General features: G+C 38.6%; 1 protein-coding gene across 13 annotated transcripts in view; it reads left to right on the top strand.

Annotated features, from left to right (window-relative positions):
- Positions 1-23,359, top strand: part of DLGAP2 (DLG associated protein 2) — a 432,244-nt gene that overhangs the window by 270,620 nt on the left and 138,265 nt on the right. For 5 of the 13 annotated variants that reach the window (XM_088530590.1, XM_088530588.1, XM_088530591.1 and 2 more), the window contains one exon: positions 4,366-4,485. The exons of the other annotated variants lie outside the window; for them this stretch is intronic. The gene's annotated coding sequence lies outside the window, so the exon portion shown is untranslated. The remainder of the gene's footprint in view (positions 1-4,365; positions 4,486-23,359) is intronic. 13 annotated transcript variants of the gene reach the window in all.

The raw sequence follows: 23,359 nt of genomic DNA on the forward strand, positions 1-23,359 counted from the left end.
ACCATTATAACTGCAATGGTTATACATATTGAAGTCTAGCAGGGAAATGTTGCAGACTGTATTTATCTCTGTATGGGAAACTTTACATTGCTTGCCTATATGCTGTCAGCCCATATCATTCTTTGTGAGAAGGTATTGATGGAACTGGGGCATGTGTATCATGATTTGTGGGTTCAATATACCATAAACTCTTCTGGTTTCAGCTAGCAGTGTAGGTCTGATTTTATTTCACAGTTCACGTGGGAGATACGCTAGGGTGGCAAACTTGCTTTTACCTAATGTAGAGCTACTTGCAAAGAAATAAATATATCCACAAATTACATAATTATTTTAACGTGATATTATGTAGTAGTACTTTTTATGTTGAGACCAACACCAAATTAATTCACATCATTAGATTATCTGCATTAGCTTCAGAATAGCAGTTCTGCTGCAAGAAGGTGTGTGCATGCATTTTTCAGAAATAACTGTCTACTTTTATTTGCTTGTTTATTTGTTTGTTTTTAGACGTGGTTGTCCCAGTGCCTAGGTAGGTATCGTGCTAGCAGAGCTATTTTTTTTTCCTGTTCCTCTTGCATTCTGAGGCTTGGTGTCAGGAGCCCTGCCGCAGAAAGATGGTGCTTACTTCCTGAGTTATCTGTGCTCAGCGGTGGTTTTATGGGTTTGCAGCAGTCTTTTGGTGAAAGGTGCTGAAACTTATTTTTTGTCCTGCTTGTAGCTCGTGCTAAAGCTTGGTAGGACAGAGCATGAGACCCTACCCGTCCGAGATGTTAGGTGACGTGTTGCATTCACTGCCTTGGATTTTGGAAAGCAATTCTCTCTAGTAAATTCATTACATTTTGCGCTGTCTTTTCCCTCATGTTCACTTACAACACTGAGCATATTCTCAGTGCTCAGGAAATTTATCTCATTTGAACAGTTATGAAATATTAAAGCCAAGCACACATTCCTCCTGCCTTCCAATAGGAGAAGTTGTATATCAAGGGATTCAGTGGTAAATATTTTCCCACCATGATTAATTTTTAGACTCAATAACAGTGTTAGAGGAAGTTCAAGATTTCTGTAACATCAGCAAATAACTGGGAATGTTATATTTGCAGATTGCTGCAATCAGGAAAGAAAAACTTCTTTAAAAATGTTATAATTTTAAAAAGCAAATTCCTAGTAATTGTTCTTACATAGAATATCAGAATGAATGCTTTTATATTAAAGAAATGAACTTTCGGAAGCATGGTTTTGGCAGAAAATTATTGTAAAATCTCAATTTAACTGTTCTGTGTCTGTCAAATCTATACTGCTAAACTAAAATAGCTTCTTGTAATGTTCAAGACTTTCAATTTCAAATCCTATTTTACATTTTGATAAGACTATGGAGAGAAAAGTTCCATAGTATAATGCTGAAGATGCTATTTTTGCTCGAGAAATTTGATCCAAATTCAATAACGATAATGAGATTTTTGATGCCAGTTAATTTTTTTAAATGAAATTGGTGTTATAAATTATTTCATTGTTTCAATTTCATATTTGGATTCTCTAGCAGGGCAGACCTCTCCAGGTAAGGTGGCAGTTGGATTATATTGTGCTATTTATGTCTCTAATGCTGAGTTTTTTCAGCTTACTTTTTTGAGTTAAAATTTAATTAGTGTGGTTCTCCCAACACTTCATGACCTGTCAAAATTGTGCCATTACTTTATCATCTTTAATATTAAACCAAGCAGGTAAAAGCATCAATCCAAATATCAAATCGTACAGAAAATACTTCAGGTTAATTCAAACTGACATATGATTTTCTAAGACTCAAGAAGACCAAGTTTCTGATTCTTTTTCTTGAAACATATAGCAAGGAGGTTTTGAACAATAAGAGAATATTTTTCAATACAGAATCAAGTAAGAATGAGAAGATAATTATGTTCTCTTACTTCTACTCTATACATCTATCTCCTATGCTGCATCAAAATTAACATTATAAACATTATAAAAAATGTATAACATTACATTATAAAAAATATAACATTATAAAAAAAGTTCCTTTGTTGATTAATTAAAAACTTACTTAATGTTCTTACCGCTGTAATTCTTTAACAAATTCAAATGTCCCTGAGTTGGGAATTTTTCATCAGATAAATTTGATGCTCAGTCATCACATGAACTCCCGGGTTTTTGTAATCAATTTTGGCACAATAGGAATATAAATGAGTAGTCTGTGTAATAAGGTGAATCTCTTCTGTTCCACAAACATCCAGATGCTTTCCTCTATTCAAAATTGTCTTTTGAATATTGTTATAAATGAAATAATAGACTGAGTTGTGAAAAATGAAACATAGTTTAACTATCCCAAAGATTTAAAGTGATTTAACCTTTATATACCTTATATCACCAAAATTTGTGATCACCTTTATATTACAACGGTGTTGGACTTACATATAAAATAATAGTAATCTTTTAATACAACAGTCCTCATTCAATTATACTTTAAAACAGTCTTCTTTAAAAGTTCTTAAAGGGTAGATTTATTTGAGGTTTCCCAAATGTTAGTGCATTGGGTAGTGGTGGGCATTGATACACTCTAAGAATCTCAGTAGAACAAAGGACTTAATAGAAGATTAAAAGTTCATTATCGTGAAATTTGCTTGTAGTGCTCTCAGAGCCCTGCTGTTCTCAAAGCACAGCCACACACTAAGAGACATCTCTCTGAGAAGTCAACCCTCTGTAAGTGCAGCTTTTACCATTTGCATCCCAGGGCAGGAGGCTCTTGCTCTGAGTAGTCTGGGTTGAGTAGGAATGCTCATGGAGTAACATACTGCGTAAGGTGGCCCTCTTGTAAATATGGTCTTTATGATCGGCGTAAAATTCTCTGCTGCCAAATATATACATGTATCACTGAGCAAATTGAGAGCAGCATCAGTATAACTTTGATTTTTTTCCCCTTTTTTACAATATAAACCTACTTTTGTCGTACTAGATATTCTTAACATGATGTATCTCACCTTATTTTGAGGTATAGGAGTCTTAGCATAATGATCCTAAGTGATACTGAAAACAGAGCCTCGGGACTAAAACATATCATACAGAATTATAGGAAAGAGAAACTGTCTTTATTCTATATGTAAAATGTCCTGAATAGTCCAGATATATTCCAAGTCAATTTAACTGAATGTCCCATTGGTTAGTAAGGAAAGAGATCTCTCTCAGTGTAATTCACTATCAAAACAATGAAGAAGAATAGCATGTGTATCTGCTAAGAAGAAAAGCCTAGAAATATGGATTTGGCTTAAACAGATTCCAATTTGGAGACCCACAGAACTGGCCATGCTGTTCTGCACCTCGTTGAAATCACTAGAGGAACAGGGTCTCCCTTACTCCTTTATTTAGCAGAGTTGAGACATGACATTTTCTCACACAAGAGTGATATCCTAATGTCCTGTCAGCAGAATGTCTTGTGTCTAGCTTTGCATACGTTTGATAATTAAGTTATGACAATATCTTGCTAAAATAGTGTGGATTGAATCATTACAACTGTAACTATATTAATGGCCAAAGGGACACTTACACACAGAAATCATAGACTGCTAAATTCATTGATACCTCTGTGCAAAAATGAAAGCTCCAGTTACACTAAAGCATGTTAATTTTCAGGAGGCAGCAGAAGAGATCAAGGTGTTATTCTGCCTCTGCAATAGCAGTGAGTTAATTAGATTACGTATGTCCAGATGATCCTAGCATATTAACAAATTGTTTGGATCTCCTACAAACACAAAACAAACACAGAACAAGTTAAACTGAGATGTCTGCTGATCGAATTTTAGAATTAGTACTCTGTTTGAGCCAATTCATCAAGATTCATTATCAAGACCTCCAAAAGTAAGGCGATCCAGTAGATTTTATTCTGACCCTCTGTCAATACTCTGGCACTGTGTGAGACTGGCAAAGCCCGAAGCAGCTCCCTTGCACAGCCATGTAACTGCACTGTTAGTGCAATGCTGAGCTGGAGCTGATGCCAGACCTCTTAGCTGGATACACAGATCAAACTTAGTTCTGCATTGATCTGGTCACATAGCTTCACATCACAGGCGGTCCACATCCAGATGAGCTCGTATTAGGATAAGATTGAGAAAATTGGTGAATTTTGGTCTGACAAAAAGTGCTTGCCCCATCACCACATCACCATGGGCCACTAGGTCAGCTTCCCCTGTGTCTTGTCTATAGATCTCTGTTACCTTCAGAGATAGATCAGTACATACACACCGTAAGAAAATAACCATCTGATTGTATGTTAAGATGAAAATAAATTCTTTATAACCCTTGCAGTTGACCAGCTGAAACCCTAAAGTATGAGATTTGATTATAGTCATTGTCTTAATGCAGAGCTGCAAGTGTTATGGGCATGTTGAGAACTTCCAGAAGCTGGATTAAAGCACCTCTTTTACAATGATATCTAATCTCGTCCTAAAGCTCCAAGCGATGGCGAGTCCACCGGCTCCCCTGGTAAGCCATTCCAATATTTAATTACCCTCAGTGCTAGGAAATTGCAATGTTGTGGAAAGGTTGAATTTGTCTAACTTCAGCTTCCAGTCTTCCTTTTGCAATGCTTTTGTCAGTAAGACTGAAAAGTGTCCATTTTTCAAATACATTTTCTGAATAAGTCTCTTGGAAAGACTGGTTTTCATTGACCTGTTGGAAAGCTGTGTGCCCAGAAGCTTATGCCCTTTTTTGAGCTATGCCACCTGACCTAATGAAGTTACTGCCTTCACCTGAAAATCTTGTATCATTCAGATCCTTAGACTATGACTGTTAAAACATCCTTACTACTACTCAGCACTCACAGATGGCAATTGAGGCACTTATTTTGATAATTTGGATATGTTGTACTCTTCAAGACTTTTAAGGTTGGTTTTCTGACTGTTGAATCTCTGGCTCTGAATCTTATTAGTTCTATTATTTACAAAGCTATAAGAACTAGAGAGAATATTCATGTAGTAATTTTGCAAATGCTGTGTATAGAAGCAAAGTGATTCCTTACATGTACTTAACACCTTCGTTCCCACTTCCCCTTTTTACACATTTAACAAATGCTTTTAGCTGCAGTTCTAAAGTGCCAACTCAAACCCAAGCAGTTTTCTGTATCAAGCAGTTGAGGTGGTGATCCCAAAATCTGGCTGATGGAAGAGGAATGAAGGGCTTTTCTCCAGTTTCATATGGCTAACATCACACACATTTTGTGTGTTTGAAATCCAACTTACTCCAATCTGCTCATGCCCGAGTAGACATCTAACTTTGGGTTATTGCTGTTGCAACATCAAGGAGGAATTGCCAGTGTGTGTAGGGAGCAGAATGAATAACAACAGCAACTTCGAAGCATGTAATGCCATGAAATTTCCTCACAATTTTTCGGAGGACCCCTGCTAAAGAAAGGTGGTGTTGGCAATTTACTGTAACAGAAAGCTTTTTCTCAGTGTTGTCACCTAACAACTTTTATTTACTTAGGTACTTTCACTGTTCCTTCCTTATCCTGTCAATACCTTCATTGCATAACCGTGAGAGATCTGGTTTCCACTATTATGTTTTATATTTAACTAATAAATATGCAACAAAATTGGCCAGGTTATAGTAACATGGGATCTTATGTTTTTCCGTAGATGCCTGCTTTCCAGAAGGGAATCTCCCATACTGTAGTTTCAACCTATGTTTTTGAGCTGGTACAACCCAGATGTACCAAGGTTTATGTTTGTCTGCTTTTTTTTGACAAGCTATGACTAATGAACAAGAAGATTCCTATTTTCTGTGATGGTAGCTTGTCCAAAGTAATTATTTGCTTTCCTTATGATATTTTTTTTTCTGTGTAGTGTGAAAGAAACAGTCTTGGACTCTAGCCCTCACTTGAAGGATAAATTATGTATTTTCTATTAAAGTCTTTGGATAAATGCATACACTGAAGTGGATAGAAAGGTCAGAATGAAGGATCCCTGACTCCTGGGGAGTATCTTTAGGAGTGAACTGCTTAACTCATTTTCTTTCTTTGGCAATAATAGCTCATGCATTTCTTCCCTATGCAATGACCCAGCTTCTTAGCACGGACAGAGAACAGCTCCATCAGATGTACCCTTGCAGACAGAGGCAATAGAAGTTTCGCCTGAGAAGTTGAGGGACTCTACACATTTTCTTGGCAAGTGCTTTCCCTTTATTGCAAAAAAAAAAAAAAAAAAGGAAAAGAACATAGAACAAAAAAAACCCCACAACTGCTCCCCCAGTGTTCCTAACTGTAATGCAGTATCATTTCTGCTTTTATGTACTCAGATGTGAACTTAGCAGTTGGAATTGCAAAGGTGCCAATGTACTTACTATTGCTACACTGAATAGTGCCCCAGTTCAAGCGTAGCCCAATACCCACTATCTTGTGTTGCCGCATTTAAGAGCTCAGGAATGTGCATTCATTGCATGGGAGCTCCATAGAGATGTTTGGAGATAAGTTTATACCAACTCTCTAAGTTGCTTTGCACGGGTTATAAAAGGAGCTTCGAATTCGTATTTCGGATCACATGTGTATTAATTTAGTGCCACCTGAGTTAGGAAGCTACAGTAGAAAATCCAAATGCACCTTCTACCTCTCTGTTTTATCATCTTTTAATTCCATTCTGCTGTCAGCTCTGGAATCCCTTGTCCTTTCTCATGAGCACCCAAAACTAAGGTGTCCAAACCCTTTTCACAAGATCTACAGACTTTTTCTTCTTTGCATGAATAACAAACACTGTTTTATTGCAGTTTATCTAGCCAAGTTTGAAGTTATATGGAATATCTCAGGGACAAGTTTATGGCTAGGTTTATCCAAAACTTTAATAGTTCTTCATTGTGAACAACGTAATGCTAGCCTTCAACTTCAAAATGTTCGTTTGGTGGTTGTTTCTGAAAATCTGGTCATGGCTTTTCCCATATCAAGGTCATGCAAAAAGAAGTGCTCACAGTGGAGTGAAATAATTTGTAGTTAAAACTGTGTGGAAATTGCACTCCAAGTTTTCATATAGTAGCTCAGGTTATGATAGGAATTTGGCATATGTGAGAAGTGTTAAAGGAAAGAGGGTCTCAAATGCTAATGAAGAGTAAACCCATAATGTAAACTGTAATTCCCATGTATTTTTAATGAAGGTGGTTGGCTGGTGACCTGCTTGTTTTCCAGAAGAAGTAACAATTTGTTCATATATTAACTATTAATTCACATGCTGATTAATCATTCACTGTACTGTGCGTGTTCCTATTTACAGATCTACTAAGGTAAGAAGTTAAATGGATATCTTAGTCATTGCATCCAGTATTAGGGCTTTGTAGCTGCAAGCACGGTTTATTTGAAAGTGTCAGTTCAGCCGTATTATTTGCAGATACAGGAGCATTCAGCAGGGAGAGGGAGTACATCTTGTTTCATTTATCCTTTTTCTCTGCATTTGCCAAAAGCATGTTTAGGATTGGGTTGAATATTAACAAAGAATGGATGTTTTTGAACAAATAGCACTGAATGGAATTTAGTCCGAGATTATCAACAACAAAATATCAAAGTTCAATGTTATTTGATTAGAGGTGACAGATCTTTAAAGAACGAATTTAGAGAAATTATTATTTCACAGATGCTTTGGGCTAGCTGTCCTCTTGATTTTTTTTCCAAGAAATGGATTTTTTCTAACCTTTCTGCTGAAGTTTAGCGCCATTCTTTTTTAGTTAGATCTGTCTCAAAAAGAGCAAAATATTTCAATTCAGGTTGAGTACAGTCTTGATGAAAAAAACTTAAAATGAAGGCAATGAAGGCAATAGGGGCATGGAGTATGATGGGGCAGTAAACAGAAGGAAAATACTGGCACTCACAGTTGAGCTTCCCACACAGTTGAGTTCCTTTGTGCTTCTTGCTCTGCAAAATTCAGTAGACAATATCACAAACAAGAAATAAGTGTTCTTTCATCTATTACACTTTATCCGGCATAGGTCTTATCTGGCTTCTCTTATAATAATTTTATAGTTCTATTAATTCCTTATACATCTGTGTTTGGTCCTTCACTTTCTTGACTCCAGTGAAAACTGTGAGGTGAAAGCTCTTGTTTACACTATGCTCCCGTGGCCTTCCAAGTCTTAAGTAGAGTTTAACAGCACATAGTTCTTCTGTTCAAAATATCAGGCTGTTAGAAAAACCTTCAGGTGAAAAAACAAGAAATTCCATAGTAAAATGAAATGTTTGAGAGGTGAATTTGCACTGGGAAGGGGAAGATTTAAAAAATAAAATTCAAAAAGCTTCAAATTTGGTGAGATTTATTTTGCGGACATTTTTATTGTTTCTGAGGTTTTTCAGACGCCTGGTCCTGAATAGCTCACGAGCATCCCGACCGAGCTGAGGTGGAGCCACTTGCTCTGGGCAGCTGAGCCCTGGAGCCTGCCCATCCCGGGGGCTGCCCGGCTTTGCTGGGCTGGGATGAAGACAAGGGTGCGGGGCAGGGTGGCTGTGCTGCCCGGGGTGCAGGCTGCCACAGAGCACCAAAGACAGGAAGAGAGACAGAAAAGGGATAATCCTGCCCTGCAATGGCATGGGATTTATTGCAGTATTTAAATTTTTGATTTCTACATTCTCGGTTTTGCTTGTTCATTTTCTATGTAAGTATATGCCAAAAAAGGAGATTTAAAGGGTGTGAAGGTTTCTCAAAAACAAGGTAATTTCAGACTTAGAAGGTACTATTTACTCCTCTGTTGAAATAAGGAATCTTACAGAGGCATATGATGATGATCCTTTCCACTGGGGTTTATACTGCTCTTTTGGATTACTTAGTTTCACTGCTTTAGGTCTTCACTATGTTTTGTATTTGTTGGGCAAGAACTGTTACAAGCAGCCATTGTTATAGATGTACAGATGACTATATTTCATTTCTTAGATATTTATATAACATTTTTCTGGATGACATGGACAACAAGTTGACCATGAGGCAGCAGTGTGCCCTCGTGGCCAAGAGGGCCAATGGGATCCTGGGCTGCATTAAGAAGAGCGTCTCCAGCAGGTCGAGGGAGGGGATCCTGCCCCTCTACTCAGCCCTGGTGAGGCCGCATCTGGAGTATTGTGTCCAGTTCTGGGCTCCACAGTACAAGAGGGATGTGGAGCTGCTGGAGAGAGTCCAGCGCAGGGCCACAAGGATGATCAGGGGCCTGGAACATCTGCCCTATGAGGAGAGGCTGAGGGAGCTGGGCCTGTTCAGCCTGGAGAAGAGAAGGCTGAGAGGGACCTGACCAATGTATATAAATACCTCAAAGAAGGTCTTTATGGGAGGAGAGGAGGAGGATGTGGCCGGCCTCTTTTCAGTGGAGGCCAGAGATAGGACTAGAGGAAACAGCCACAAACTGAAGCACCAAAAGTTCCACAGGAACTGAAGGAATAATTTCTTAACAGTGAGGGTGACAGAGTGCTGGAACAGGCTGTCCAGAGAGGTTGTGGAGTCTCCTTCTCTGGAGATCTTCCAAACCCGCTTGGACGCAGTCCTGTGCCACGTGCTCTAGGTGACCCTGCGTGTGCAGGGGGGTTGGACTAGATGATCTCTAGAGGTCCCTTCCAACGTTAACGATTCTATGATTCTAGGATTGTATGATTCTATGAGATCTGCACAATTCCTGATCAGGTTTAATGTCAAGTTAACATTTGAATTGTTTTTTTTTTTTTTTTTTGTGCTTCTAATTCATTCAGGTTTTTTGATTTTTTTTAAGTATTGTTGTTAACTGCTCTGGGGTACTTCATGGCAAGGGTGCGGAATGCATCAGAGTAATTATATGTCTCATTCATCACCAACACACAGAATTAAAAGGAAATAAAATTCAAAAAAAAAAAAGAAAAGTATTTGATTTACAAATGTATGAATTCATGACTTGTTTCCCTTTTTAATTAAAAATTTTCTTCCCATAAAAATCTGAAACATAATTATTTGGGAGCTGCAAGGGCAACAGTAATTATGATATTGGGCTTGTCAAATTATCCTGAACATTCTATTAAGGCAGTGATTTTTCTAAACTGTCATTCAACTACTCTTGCTCTACATTTAGCCTGTGATGCTGCTGGAAATTGTTGTGAACCTATTACACTATGAAACATCTTAAATAGCCTGAGCACTTCATAATGTTGGGAAAAACAGGTCAAATAAAGACTCTGAAATGTTAAAGTCTTCGAAGATAAATTTATTCAGAAGTTTTAAACTAATTCTCTACTCCACAAGAACTCCTATAAAGAAAGATATTAAATTGGAATTATAGCTGAAGGCAAATCCTTAAGGAGGATAATTTAGATTATGAATTGAAAAGTGGACAACCATGTTGGCTCAAGGCATAAATTTGACATTAATCTGCTAGAGCGTACAGTTTTTATAGATTCTGACATACCTGTGAAGTATTGTGTATAATTATTGAGCTTTCCATTGTAGATACTATTAAAACCTGTCTAGTTTTAACTTTGCACTGAATGTTACATTTCTTAGGAGGGAAACGGACTGTTTTCTCTAGCATGCTGTCATAGGAAGTAGGAGAAAAAAGTAAGTAAGAAGAATGGCCTTAAAGCTGAGACAAAAGTCTGGCAGTCAGAACTGAAAGCCTGGCTTCTTGCGATATGTGGCTCTTCCCTTAGAACCACTCTCCTTTAATTTCCTCATTTTAATAACATGGATGAAATGCAGCCTTTTTCAGGGGTAAATTTGTAAAGTGTTTTCAAGTTTTCAGATTGCTGCTGCTTAAAATAGGCAAGTAAGGAATACTGCATTGATGATGATTCTAATTAACTACAATTACACACTGCTCAATGCTGCCCTTTACTTGTGTGTTTAGACTAACCTAAGGCTGTACCTAGAATATTTTCCACAGGAAATAGTATGTATTCCTACATTTTTCCATTCTAAATGTCTATATGTCTGTGTGACTATTCTGTATATCTGTTTTCCAGACACAATATGAATGACGATCCTTACGATCCTCCATGGCCAATTTAGTGATTAAGAAAGAACTCTTTGTGAATTTTGATTGTTCGTGTAAACAGTTAGATATATTTCAAATAATACTGCTATACGGTTGTTGTAATAGATTTTTTACAAATTTGCTTTCTCAAAAATAATACTATCTCAGAATATTTTTAAAAAGTTTATTTTTGACATTTACAATGGGTTAGGGATTTGGATTTTTCACTTCTCTTGAAGGTTACCAAATCAATTGCAAGGGCAAGAGGTGTTCAGAAAACTTGCCAGAAACCAACAGAATCTACATAGAAGTTTAGCATACTGCATAGATCAAGGATCAGATATTTCAGTCCTGTTACAAGACATTTAACAAAAATAAACCATACTATCATTCTTTTGAAGTTATTGAACTGGACTACTCAAAGTTAAAATTTTGTGTACTGTCTCTGCTATTTCAAAATTTACTTGACAAGATGCCTGACTTGACTTAGAAGGGGTTTTTTCTTGGTTTCAGATAGTTCTAGAAATGTTTACTAATCTTGATCTCAGTCCAGAAGTGATCAGGAGAATTGGAGATGCAACAGCTAGTATTTTTCCACTGTTTTGTTTCTCTCTGAATAAACATGGTTGTGATTCCTACCACCAGAAATTTGGATGTGGTAGTGTGAGATTTGTCTATCAAGATCAGTGGCTTGTGTAAGTGTGTATCTGATTTTACTGCAAGACTAGGCAGTGCTAATTAATGTGGAGATGGCTTTTTTCCAGTTTTGGTGCTTAACACTTCATCGGGTTTTTTTTACAGAACCAAGATATTTACTTTTTTCTCCAGTGTGATAAGCACAATCAACCTGCCTGGTGGCTGAGGACCTTAAAATTGCCAAGCTGAAATCTATGAGAGGGGATTGAAGAATTTGTACCGAAAAATAAAAAAAATGTTGATGTCTATTTAAGCAGCATAACTCAATGCTCATTTGTTGTACGTATTCAGCTGCATGAGAAGAAGCGCTCTTGAATACTGGCTGTGAGGAGTGGAATGCTTTTTCCGTATCAGCTGAACACTTCAGGCTTCATCAGAGTCCTAGATCATACATGCTTTGAACAAAATAATAGGCAGGTTCTGCATACCTGTTTCAATGGATGTAAAAATAAGTAGATTATCCCTCTGTGTCATAGCATCATTGTCTGGAGATAGGTACACATTGCATTGCTGTTGGAAAGAAGTAACTAGCTGGTTTCTTTTTAAATGTTTTTGAGCTGAAGTTGCTAAGTGGTGTATATTACATCGCACACCAGCATCCCTTAATTGCCAGAGCCAAATCTGCACGTTACCTGCCCACAGGACAGGGCACTGAACTCCAGCACCACAGCTGCTTTCTGAGCTACTTGTCCCAGTTCCCATCTTTGGTGCACTGCTCAACTCGGCAAAATGAGAAATAAATTCAGTCAGATAAACTGTCTGCATGCTGATGTCATGTATGATTAATTCACAGCTGTTAAATAGCTCAGCGCTTATGCCCTCCATATATTTGGGTAGGAAGGAAGATCCATGAAGATGTAGGTGCCTTAGAGTCCTTGCCAGGGGCTCAGAACAGCAGAACTTCAAGGGTCACGCCAGCACTTAATTCAAGAGCGTATCGTATATAGTGGGCAATGCAGCTTGCTTTCAAGAGCACCAGTTATCCATGAAGAGGTGGTGATTTGCTGGCTGACATGGATTAATGTCCTGCCTCTGGAAGGAATTTTTGTAACCTCACTGAGAAAATATTGCAAGATATCATTGTTTGCAAGGAAAGGATTGCAGACTGGCATTTTTAGCAGATAAAAATTTATATTGCTTCTCTTCAGACCTTCCATTTAGATTAAACCAAAGTGTAAAAAATCAGCAAAACTGAGTGAGTATATCAGTTCTGGTATCTCTTATAGGGCATCTTTCAAAACTTCTTCATAGACACTCTTTTTTTTTTTTTTTTTTTTTGGTAATTGTTGAAAACGATAGAGCCAGGTGTTTTCAGAAAGACTTGAAAGTGTTTCAGATTAATATTGAGCTTCCCAGAGGGTTGGGAAAGCAAAGATACATGACGATGGGAGAGTGTCGGCAGTGCATTAAGCTGGTAGCTGTGCGGAGGCGCAATCCAAGAGACTTCACAGGTGTCGCAGATATGTTGTGCTGACTCTGTGCTGCAGAAAATCTTATTCTGGTAACTGAGGGGAGGAAGGAGAGAAGGAGGGAATCTGCCAGCAAAGCAGCTGCTTCTGCAGATCCTAGAAGGAGTCAGACTGAGGTAGATGCAGGCCACCTTCAGGTGGCTTTTTCTGGAGCTCCTGCACTGCTATCAGAGCTAAGTTAATACACAATGGGTTGGTCATGGTAGAAAATCCCATGAAATACAGGTCAGAAGAAGCCTTTAATCAGCTGACATCTGAAGTGAAAGCTCTACTTTCCTCAGGATGTTTCCAATATCTTCTCACCATGTTAGATTCTTAGAAAACAAATCAATTTGTATTTATGAACTGCAATGACAATGAAGTCCCTAGAATGGAAAGCAGCTATGTTAGCTAAAATATGTTGCCTGTTGCTATGGGAACCGTAGCTCACAAATTTTTATATAAGTAAGTGCTTGAGATGATAGAATTTTTATGACATCTTATTATAATAGAACAATATTAATACTTCGTCCAGCATCAGATTTTTGCTTTGTTTAATGACAGCATTTTACACTAATCCCCAAGAGCAAACACTGAGATGATATATTATTTCATATTTGTATAAAATACGAATATGTATGTACCTTTCATAATCATTAAGTAGGTAGTTTTCAAATTGCAATATAATCAGGGAGACATCACCCTTAAATCTGTTTTATATCTCCATTGCTGATGGTTTAAATATGTGTAGTTACAGAAAAATGAAATATGGGCTAAGCAAATGTTGCAATTAAGACTCTACCTGCCTCCTTTCTGCATCCTCTTTGCATCATTTTTCTGTTAAAAGTTGCAGAGGTAACCAAAAATACCCAATGCTAAAATACGTTTAAGAGTTGTAGTCCAAGCCCTTATGAGTTTTAGCCAAAATCTAATTTCATATTATATCTTATACAATATTCTAACTGAACCCTGACTAAAAAGTAACATTTTTTCCCCTTCAGAGAATTACTGACATTCTTGTAACACACTTTCCACACCATTCAAGATGGATCCCCTGTAACTGTTCATTTCTTATTCAATAAAAAGTGCTATGTTTGTCCCAACTACAGAAACTGGAATTTGAAACCCATATTTTTCCTCATGACATTATTTTATGAAATTATGTAGCTACTAAATAAACAGAGATTTATCTATCTGTGAGACCAGAAATAAGTCAAGAAAAAGATATTTCTCTAGAAAACTGTATTTATGTTTCAGCATATAATCCAAGTAAAATAGATAAATATTATGAGAAGAAAGCAATTATTTATGATTATAGAGATGCATTCACTAATATATTTAAGCTATAAACACAGAATGCCTTTTTCCCCTAAAAAGCATCCTATTTTTCATTCATCTCATAATGTGGAATAACTCCATTAAACAAAGCAGTTATCTTCTTTAAATCTCTTCCATTTTCATTTGTTGGGACAATTTGGCTTTTAGGTGCAGATGCGTTGTCTCCATCTCAGAAGCATTTTGTGGGTCATTTCTGGGATCTATCTTAATGTGCTCTGCTAATGGCAACAGGAAAAAATAAATAGTGATAAGACCGTGTTTCTCCTGTTGCTCTTGGACCAAGCCTTGCTGTCCTCCTCGGCAGACTCATTCTCCAGCCCCGTCACCCCTCTCACATCGACCTGCTCTGAATGGCAAGTGCAGGAGGTCAGGGGACCTGGTGCCCTGTGTCCCCACTGCACCCACAGCAGGAGCCGCCCAGACCCTGACCCCTCACTGCCGGGTGGGCACCCACACAGTGACATCTCCATCACACCCCTGCCCCAGGGAATATCTCAAGGGTTAAGTCAGACTGGCACCTTTCCCAGAGGCAATTTGGAGTCAGGTGTCTCATTGGAGAAGGCTGAAGTCGGGGGCGAAGTGGCTTCAGCTGCAGGAGCAAGAGCCAGCCTGCCTCCAAGCCAGCAAGATGTCCCTGGCCCGTGGTATTTATGAGTACAAACAGGTCTGTGCTGCTATTTCTAAGCAATAGTCTTTATTTTAGTGATGCACCTTCTGCCTGCCACAGTTGTTTTCTCCATGGCCACTGGATGGCTGAGGGTTCCCTCCGTGAGGCGTCACAGAGCGATGGGGCCGCTCGTCTCTGCTCCAGGTTGTTGTGGCTCCTTTGAGGCTAATTGATCTGGAGATGCAGCCATGGTCTTCTTCAGGGTGAGGCTAATTGATCTGGAGATGCAGCCATGGTCTTCTTCAGGGTGATCCACTATTAAATAGGAAAGAAGGAAAAAAAGAAGCTTAAAAGCCCTGCCCCATGACTTCCTAAATGATGATCCATCGTTTGGAGTCATCGTCATCCTTCTGTCATCAGGAATTTTTCTACAACTGCATCTGCTTTCCAGTCTTTTCTGAAACCTTTCTATTCTGTTCTGATTTTTCTTAGTTATCCTTTGGCATCATTCAAGATAAGAAAATGATTTCATTATTTAAAAACAAACAAACAAAACTCCTTATTGCCCCATTTTAGTCAGTGACAGAACAGCCAGGGCAGGATTTGCTGGATGTACTAGCTAGCTACTGCCAAGGTGAATTATAGCTGGGATTGCTGATCGTCACACCTTTTAATGGCATTAGTGAACTTCTTGGGTAAATAGATAGATGTCAGATTACTTAGTCCTTATAAACTGTGAAAAGTTTTGTGAAGTGTGTGCTTGTTTCAAAGATCCAAGCTCGTGTCTGTGTTTTCTCAATCTCTCCTTCTGTATTCCAATGCTTAGCCTTTAAAATATTGCATACAGTATGTGTGACCTTTTGCAAACCTCTCCAACACAATATGTTATGCAATCACAAGCATATGTACAATAAGAATTATGGAGATTATAGTGCGAGTCATTCAAGGGTCTATTTTTATGTCTTTGAAGGCATCTTTTTTATTCATTGAGAAAAAACTACAATTTGTATGCAAGCAACTTTCTTATATGGATAATAAAAACTTTATCTGCACAAGAATTATGTAATATAGCAAAATAGTTTTCTTGAATCAAGGTAATGCTACAAAACGGAGGCTATTTTTTATGTGGCTGAAGTCCAATTGTTTTTTCCATCAATGCTGGTTGTGGAAAGTATGGTAGGTGAGCTTTTGCATGTGTTAGTACAAGATGCATGTATAAACTATTGCTGCCTGAAACTGTTCTCATCGTAGCCTGTATATTCTAAAACTTTCTAAAAATTAGGAAAAATTGAAGTTTTATGAACCTGCACAGGTTCCGTACCATCCTTAGTAAAAGTCCCTTTTGGATTCCTGTGACATCTTGCTCTCAAACACTGATAGTTCAGTTAACTAATCCCTACATATTATGCCTCAAGTTTGCCTATATTTTCATCCTTGGGATATTTTCATACCTTGGGATGAGTGTGAACATAGCTGGGAGAATTCACTGTGCCTAACTCGGAGCAACTAATTCCTCTGTGCAAGCTGGTTCCCGTATGTTAGTCATAGGAGAAATAGAGCCCGTGGCAGTGCTGTGGATGCTACAGGCCCTCGCTGTAGACAGCCGCGGAGCCACGTGTCATTGTGAGGGCTGGGAGAGCACCGGCCTTCACCTCGCAGACGGTGCAGCTGGGAGAGAGCCCCAGCGGGCTGCGAGCAGGGAGGGAGCGGGCGAGCAGGCTCGGGGGTGGTCCGCGTGCGCCCTCCCGGCCTTGCGCGTGTGAGTCACCATCTGGAGGGGTCTGGGCAGGGAATACTCACAATAGGTACTACGGAGTCTTCTTAGTAACTGCAGACTAGAATGGAGCTTCAGATTTGATTTACTTACCACTTCACTTGCCTTTTTTTTTTTTTTTCTAAAAAATGAAACATAGATAGATAGGTAGATAGATACAAAGATAGATAGATAGACAGCAAGGAAGAAGAAGAAAGAAAAAAAAAAGAAAATTAAATCTTGTTGAATCATTTCAGACAACTGCTCAGTTTGCCAAGTGAGGGGCAACATGATCTGGGGTAACATGTTCCGTGACAAGCTGATGGGACAATAAATCCGTAGGAGTTAGTTGGCAGGGCTGCAGGTGTCCCCTGCAGGTGTTCAAGGAAGGTTTGTGCTGTTGAGAGGCGAATTGGGGAACTCGGAAGAGGAGACAGTAGAGAAGTTCTCTGGTTCCAAGTAGCATGACTAGTGCATCTGCTACATGTGAGCATCACACTCAGGCGTAGTTGTTTGAGGGAGTCTTTTTCTGCATCAGAGACATAAAACAACAATGTTGGAAAAAAATGGATTTTTTTTTATGTAGAAGTAATCTTTGGCTTTGCTTTTAGAAAAAGAAGGATTCATCTGGGATTTAATGAGATTTTTCTCTTCCTTCTTGCTAAGGAATTTCACTTGTAGTGTTGGAACTTTGGCATAGTTTTGTTGTATACTAAACATCTGATTTTACATTTGAATTTTTAACGTGATGTTCATCTCACCTGACTCTTAAGTGCTTACACTGTAGGTGTCTATGCTAAAGCTAGTTACCCTAGCCTCACTTTACAATAAATGGAGAGAAACAGGCACTTTCAGGATATGATTCATCTGACCTATTTTAGATGTCTGTTTTAAGATTAGATGAATAGCACATTAAATGTACTTTATCTCCACATTGACTATTTATGGATTCAAGACTGCTCAAATTCATTTAAGCAGATGAATCTTGCTTCTGTTGACTCAAATAGTCATACAAAAAAACTTGAGAAAGGGAGTTTAAAGTACTTGAAGATACACCAATAGTTTGGTCTAGAATTCTAGTCAAGTAGCATAAACCTCTTTATTGCAGCTTTGGTGAACGATAATCAAAATGTTTTTTTTTTTTTTTTTCCATCAGCTACTGAACTAGTACTATATTAAGTTTATAGGCAAGTCTTAATGAATCTGGATAATTGATGAGCAACATAACCTACACAAAACAACGAGTTGTTATTTAAACAAACTGAAATGCTGTAGTCTAATTTCCTATGAACTTCTGTGTGCTCATCATCTTATTCCATCCCCTCTTCCAGTGTAACACCCCATACAGTAGCAATGCTGTTGCTAACCGGGATGCACGCAGCACCGTCTGGCTGATCCCTGTGTGCCAGATGCCAGCATGGCTCTCCTGGTTGGGTTCTGCCCTGGTGGAGACACTCATTTGCCTTCTCTCCTTTACTCATTTTCTGTTTTCCACAAATTATCTCTAGGAATTGTGTTTGTCTTTTAAACAGTCCTTTCAGTTCACAGCTAGTGGGTGGGAAAGTGCCAACTGCCAGGCAAGTGGACAGCCCAACTGCATAAGTCAGATCTTCCTAATAACCTAATAATAAAAGTATAGATAAGGCATATATAAATAAGAATGCAAGGATATGTAATTAACGTGCACTACAGACAACTGATAGCAATAATGCTGTGGAATATGAAGCGCAGATATCTCTAAATTAAAATTTGCTTGAGTGCTAACACGAGTGCTAACACGTAACACGGTGCCGGCCGTGTGCATCTGTAGTGTTCAGGGACTAGACCTGTCAGTACGAACCTTCCTGGCTGAGTCTGCAGCGTAGCAAGTCCTTGGCTGGAATAACCTTCCCCTTGCAAAGCGAGCAGCTTGTGTTTGAAGTATCATTATGAAGCCACACTGCCAGTGAAGGAGCCTGGGGCATAGACAGGATTGTGTGAGCACCAGAAACAAAAGTCATGCCAGGAAAAGCTCACTTTGATACAGCACTGTGCCACGCTCACAGAAATTGGGACTGACCACATGGTCCTGAGCACAGGGCAGATGCAGCCACATGCCCAGAGCAGTGGGAGGATCTTGTCTCTGTTCCCCTCTGCTCCGGACGCTTCTCAGGTGACTCCCAGATAGAGGTTTGCTAATTGAGCAGGCAGCTGGACTTCCCTCCACTGAGCATCTCATTGGGCTTTCACAGCTGCTTCATGCTTTTCATGATGTTTTTGCATAATAAATTTTAGCTGAACAGATATTTGTGCCTTTCAGTGCAACAAATTTGGCAGGTCCTTGGAGGGATAAATAGCCACAGTAATATTAAAATAAAGTAAAAAAAAAAAAAAGTCAGGCTGGATGAGGCTGGCTTTCTCACTGTAATTCATCTTCATGATATATATCTATATTTGTAGTCATGCATGAATTCACTCTGCTCAGGCTCTGAGCTGGTCATTCCTGAGCAAGTTGCACGCCAAAACCCATGCAGCCATAATTAGTGTGATACAGTAAGGAGCTAATAAAGCCCTGCAGAGAACTGAGACGAAGCTCAGTGCTGTGCTAATGACAACTTGGGTGGCTCTTGCATAGAGGTTGGCTCACATGTAATCATCAGAGCCTGTCTTTCTGCGAAAAGCTTTATAGAAACCCTGAGTACTGATGGTCTCATGCTGCATTTTGCGTGCCATTTGTGTGAAGGAGGAGCTGAATGAGACATTAGGTTAAATGGTAAGCCTTGGAGGAGCACAAGATTCAGAAGGAAAAAAAAAAGCATTAGAGATTATGATAATTTTGAACAGAACCTCTTTAAATTTGATCTTTAAGACTGACTAGAGTGCCACTTCAAATGCTTTTTTAAACACTGGTCTTTGTATCCAGCTGCCAGGAGACGAGAAGTCTCCTGAGTGCTTCTACAGCTCTAATCATGATGCTGTGCTTTTGAGGCATCTTTTTGCTGATCCTGGCTAAAAAGGTCAGACTGTTCATGTAACATTCATTACTTTGACCTGGCAGCATCAGGCATCTGTGGCAGATAGATCCTAGTGGGTAACTATTATTCTCTGAACCTGAGCTTCTTACTATTTTCTAAGAAGTCCTGGACTTTGAATTTGCTCATATTTTAGCAAAAATGTTTTCCTATTAAAAATGACACAGACTATACTCCAAACATATCAACAAGGTGGTGATGTGGGGTGGGAATAGAAGAGCAGGAATTGACTGCCAGCAGTGATTTGTATGTAACTATTGCATATTAGAAACACGAGCGCCTGGGATTTTGTGTGGTTCCTTTTTATAGTTTTATTATTTATTTATGTATGGAATCATGCCTGTCCCGAAGGCATAGGGAAATGTTCCTAATATGTAAAGCATCCGGCTGAATGAAAACTCGCATTAGACACTTTACTTCTGTTCGTCTCCATAGAAACTGAATGTTCAAATGTGTTAAGTTATTTTTGTCTTTGGAGTCTTTATGTGTCTCAGAATTTGGACATGTGCTCAGAGGGAAAATCTGTGAGATCTCAGTTAAGTTGTGCTGCTTAACGACCATCGGCACGTGAGTGAGGTGTGTTCAAATGACTGGTGTGGCAAAAATAAACTCTGGAAAGAAATTCAGGACTCTATAACATAAATGAACTCTTCCTAATATTTTATAAATTTTAAAGGTCTGTACAGTGAAATACGTTCTGTTTGGAATAGCCAATGCTCTGCTGCTCCTCCCCTTTGAAATCCAGCTGAAATGGGGAAGGCCACTGAGGGATCGATAACGGCTGTGTGAAATTTAATCATCTCAGCTGTTTTTTTTTTTTTTTTTTTTTTTTTTTCTCTCAGCAGAGACATTTCACTTCCTCCAAACTAAGGGGAAACACCACTGCTGTTGAATTAAAACTCAGTTTATTTGGCTTTTTAATGTGGGGTTTTATTTAAGAAAAACGGTAATTCAAAGATATAGCGCTCACAAAGAGAAGCTTCACAGGGAATGGCTTTATTCAGTCCTGTGATTTAGGAGAAAAGCTAGCATTTATTTTCAGTCTTATAATTTGGATATAGAATATACCTGAAACTAAATTGCTAGATGGTGGAAAGTTAGCTTTTGTCAGTGCTGAAGTGCTAAATATTATTGGTAAAATGCTCTTTACTACTTCCTAGCAGCTATCAAGAATCACTCACTTTATAATTTTTTTTTTCACAAAAGACAATTACAGTGAGTGATGGTAAAAAACAGCAAACAATAAACAAAAACAAATACATGATGAGACCATATTTGTTATGTCGTATAATAGTTAACATTTCTTCGTTGTTCTGTGTTGGATGTCAGAAAGGCAAAGGGAGGCAAAGTAAAGAGAAACCATAGGAAGTGCAGGGAAGGTGACACCTAGAACACAGCATTAGGCAAAAGGAATACCACGCAGAGGCAGAAAATTGTCAACATACAACCTTGAACAAGCTTGATATTTATACAGATGCTGTGACAAGAGCACAAGCACACATTGTATCTCCATAGAGAAGAACTTTGCTGCCTCCAAGCTACCGCACAGTAGAGTCTCTAATTTCTCTTCAAAGGCTTCTGGTTAACTAAAGCACAGTCGCACATTTTGTCTGCAAGTAATAAAAATCCATGGGGTGCCAAAAAGGAATGTTTTAAGGACAACAAGGTAAGCAGCGTTTCATGGAGAGGCACACTGGAAAGCAGGTCAGGTAGCAGAGGAAATGTGTACAGTAAGCTTTTATGTTGCAGGGAGCTCTGTACACTCTGAGACATGTCCTTTAATTGCATGGCGTTGTCAAAAAATGCCCTATTTTATAGACTAAATCCAGTTCTACAAGGATATGTCTTTTAGGGGCATTTTTAAAGGCCAAGTAAATTTGTGTTATCACATGAGCAGAAGGCAATCTGTTTATTAAATGTACTAAGCAAAGAGTGCATGCTACAAATGGAGTGCTATTTCTATGCAGAGAACAGGCAGTAAATCACCTAAAACAGATGCTAGCAAATATCTTGTTAGCTAGAAAATATCTGGCTTATGAGTATGCTGTACTTGCATTGTTGCAGAGTGAGACTTGCAAAATTATTTTTTTATTTTAAGAATGACAAATATGCCACCTTTTTTTGCTGAAGTGAGAACTGAAGCAGACCTGATGCTAAGCAAAAATATGAAAGAACAATTCTACTCGCTCATGATAAAAGATGGGTAGAGGTTGATGTAGTAAGCAACAGGCCTTAGACTTTTGTAATACACAATATCAATAGATTTCTGTTACAGTTTTCTGTCAGCAAAATATTAAAATAAAGAATCACAAAATATTTTAAATTGGACAGGACCTCTGCAGAACATCTGGTTTCGCTCCCATTCAAAGCACAGTCAAATTGGAACAGTTTCTTGGGGCATTGTAGAGTCAGATTTTGAATATCTCCAAGGATGGAGATCTCTCCAGCCTCAATCAGGGAAACCTGCTCCAATGTTTGACTCTCGAAGGTGCAGACTAAACCTCAGTGTGGTGTCCATGAGCAACCACACATCCTTTTCTGCAAAGCTGCCTTCTAGCCAGGTAGCTAACATTGTCTGCCATGGCATGGGTCATTCCATCCCAGGTGCAGGACTTTACATTTGCCTTCAACACTGTGAGGTCTTTGTCTCTACTCTATCCTGTCTGAGTCCTTTTGAATAGGAGTTCTGTGCTCCAGCATATTGACCGTTCCCCCCCAAACTGAAACCATGGTTTATCCCCTCACCCTATCATTAATTACAAGGTCAATCAGTATCACCCCGGGTTTGATCCCTGGAGGTGCCATTAGTAACCTGTCACCAGATGGACTCGTGGTGATGATCACAACACTGAGCCAGAGGTCCAAATAATTTTTTATCCATTTTAAGGATACAATTCACCTGTCCAAAAAATATCTCATCAAGTAGAGTACAGACTCTATGACTACTCATATGAATGAGTATTAATTATATCAATATTATGTATGATATTTTTGCATGTTAATGCATTGCACTTTTGTTATTCTGAGTGAAAACAGTATGTTTCCAGTACATCATTAGTATTTAGTCAGTACACTGAGATGTTTCTGTCTATGCAGCTCTCTCTACCTCAGCCACAAAGTGTCTTTGGTATTGGATATTTTGGATACTGATATTATTTATTCTGGGTTCCGGTACTGTTTCAGATGGACTGATAAGAGAATATTTCTAGAAGCAGTGTTATGTGGCTAAATCTCTACAGCCTGATCCTGAGGATATTGAAATCACTGAAAACATTCCCATCAATATACCTTGGCTTTATGTGAGACTCACTGAACTCCCAGTTCTGAATCTGTTATAGTAATGAATCAAGTGCAATTACATCACTGAGAACTGATGAGAAGAACAGCGAATAAAAAAGGAAACATCTTAAGTATGAATAACAGTAGTTTAAATCTTGATCTATAAAACTTTGTCTAATTCACAAAAAGATGTGAGTACAAATGTTCTCATCTCATACCAAATTCCACAGTGGCTGAGGGAGCGATGGTTTGGGCCAGGATGCCAAACAAGGCACTC

Source organism: Tinamus guttatus, unplaced genomic scaffold (assembly GCF_059628265.1).
Source record: "Tinamus guttatus ecotype Peru unplaced genomic scaffold, ASM5962826v1 Tinamus_guttatus_pri_ptg000383l, whole genome shotgun sequence".
Taxonomy (NCBI): Eukaryota; Metazoa; Chordata; class Aves; order Tinamiformes; family Tinamidae; genus Tinamus; species Tinamus guttatus.